Source organism: Microtus ochrogaster, chromosome 1 (genome assembly GCF_000317375.1).
Source record: "Microtus ochrogaster isolate Prairie Vole_2 chromosome 1, MicOch1.0, whole genome shotgun sequence".
Lineage (NCBI taxonomy): Eukaryota > Metazoa > Chordata > Mammalia > Rodentia > Cricetidae > Microtus > Microtus ochrogaster.
The window spans coordinates 64009975-64012935 of NC_022009.1; positions in this window are offsets into that span (position 1 = coordinate 64009975).

Genomic DNA, 2961 nt, shown 5'->3' on the forward strand with positions numbered 1-2961 from the left:
GGATTGTGTTCTGACAAATAAAGCTTGCTTAGTGTCAGAGGGTGGAGCCAGCCACTAGCTGACCACAATTAACCATAGAGGTATGGAGGACTGTAGACAGAAAGGAGACAGGAAGTAGTAAGGTGGGACTAAGAGAGAGGATTGCTTCCCTTTTTGGAGGAAGCAACAGAAGAGGTAGATGAAGACTGGTGGTGTCTCCCTCCTTCTCCCATCTTTCGGGTTCTTACCCCAATATCTGACTCTTGATTTTTTTATTGATAAGGAATAATTAGATAAATGCGTCAGGAAACGATGACTACAAGAGAAAGAGAGAGATTGGACCCATCACAACACACTCCACATACAATGAGCTTTGCATGTGGTCCAGCCACAGCCTTGCCTCCTTAACCCCGTAACAACACTCCCTCCTTGGAGCTACCCAGGGTAGCCTCCTCTTCTGACTTGGGTCAAAAAGGTGCCAGGGTCATCTAGTGTTCAGGGGCCTACGGGAGGATGAAGTCTGGAATTGTTTCGATCAGCCTGGCTGGAGCAGATAACAGCTGTTTTGTTGCTGGCACAAGGAGAGTCTGAAGCCAGGTGCAGTGGCCTACACCTTTAAACCCAGCATTTGGGAGGCCGAGGCTGGTGGGTCTGTATGAGTTTGAGACCATCCTGGTCTACATAGTTCCAGGACAGTTACACTAATTAGTCCTGAAATTCATTTCTGTGTTTAAGCTAAGGGTCTGGTTTTTACCAGAGCCAAGATTCCCAGAAGATGGGGGACTCCCCAGGCTGCTGTGGTTGACAGGCCATGTCGCAGCTGACAGAACGCCTGCCTAGTGCCCCTTTATCTAAGTCAACATGGATAATTCTGCAGTACAAACTTCCATCACTCCTCCCCTTTCTTTCTTTCCCAGATGTTAAGTATCTATTTCCCAGATGCCTGTGGTAGCACGATCCCTTGTGTTTGTGAAGCAGAGGTTGGAGGATCAGGAGTTTGAAGCCAGCCTGGGTTATAGGAGAGTCTCAGAACAGCCTGGGAGAAAATAAGAAGAAAGATGGTGGTCAGGAAATAAGAAGGGAGAGAAGAGGAAGGGGAAGGGGCTGAGGAAGACGAGGGGTAAGAAAAGGAGGGGGTAGGATAAGGGAATTATGGGAAATATGCATAGAGTCCTGCCCTATCACTACAAGTAGAAATTTCAAAAATTACAATGAGCAATCTTTCTATAGTGATTAGTCTTCGGTGAGGGGAAGCTCTGCTGCTCACTTTAGCTAGTTAACCTTTACAGCAGGGGAGTATTAATTCCAGTGTTTGAAAGTAAGACCTCTACCACAATTTTTAAGCCAAATTTGGAAGCAAGCTTTAGTGAATATAGGTCAGAATGACGGACACAGGCCAAGTCCACACCCAGGATTCCCAGAGAATGGCGCTGAATTACATTAGTCAGGGGCTTTTAAAGGCAAAGCCCACAAGGCTCTGTCCTTCACACCTTCATCCAGTCAGGGACTAGCGTGCATCCTGATACGTACACCCTGATACGTACCTCCCACCTACTTGTAGTCAGGCACACCCTGCGCAGTTGGGCAACCAAGCCTATTCACTGAAGTCAAAACGTGTGGCTTGTCATAGTTCATGAACAACAGTCTCAGGATTCTAGGAAGTTGTGTCCTTTGCCAGCGCTGCTTACAGGTTAGAGGCATTTCTGTTGTACAGCTCTCTCAAGCACAGTAGCTTAAACTTAACGTGTAACATTAGCCCTCAGAGTAAGGTGGGCAATGGTGCTGGGACTTCAAAACTCAGAATATGGGAATACTTCAGACAATTATGGCCCACAGAGGACTGAAAAGATTTCCCCAGTGGCCTTTCAAGCCTGTCATTAAAAGGCTCAAAAGATCTTCTTGTATTAACCCCTCCACCATGGCTACTGCAGTCTCCTTAAAATGCTAAGCAGGAGGCTCACTAATGAATCCAAATGTATATTCATTGAACACAGGTGGGGACAAGGGGTTTGCAGCCTAGGCTGGCCTCCAACTTGGTGTGTAGTTGAGACTGTCCTTGAACTTTTGATCCTTCTGCCTCCACTTTACAAGTGGGATTACAGTCGTTTACCACCATGCCTGCTTTGGCAAGGTAGTTGAAAAGGTGCAAACAGCTTAAATACCATGGTTTAACTTATATTGTCATTTACAGTAAATGTAAGGTACCACTAGTACTTTAATAATATAAGGAATGTTTATATTATATTAACTGAAAAAAGCTGCCACTTAATATGATAATCTGATTTTGAGAAAATATTTGTGCATGCATGAGCAGACACAAATCAAAATACACAGTTCAGGGATGTGGGACTTGGTAATTTTTTCATTCTTTATACTGTTCTATTGTCTACTATATAACTCACACCTGTGTAATCATCAGGAAAAACTCAAGCTATAATACACGTGTAGCAAAAGGTTGGGAGGATGGCGGTTAAATATTCCTGTAAAAATGTTGTCCTAGGGCTTTCAAGAGTTTACCCAGCTGCCCCTCTAAGGGGAAGGAGAAAAGGGGAGGCTTGAAAAAAGACCAAGGAAGACTCCAGTTAATCATCTATGACAATGATGCATGACATCTAAATACTATGACATAGGCGACTCCGTGGTTCACCCAGCAAGCTTTTCTTGTTTGTTTTTTAGAGATGTAGACAAAAGGATGTGTGCTTACTCTTGCCTGCAAAATGCTTTGGAATAAAACCGCTGCGTGGAAGACAGATCAGGCAAGGACAAGTATGAGAACCTATAACTCACGGTTGTGGCATGGCGCCCCCTGTTGCCAACACTGGACTCACACTGAAGCCAACATCCGCGCCAGCATCTTTAAGAATTCAACAGTCTTGTAGCGATCACTCAAATTGATTCCCTATTCTGTGCCAGGTACTAAATATACTAGGAGTGAATTGTGTCTGCAAATCTTTTCTTACTTTATTCGGGTCACACTAACGT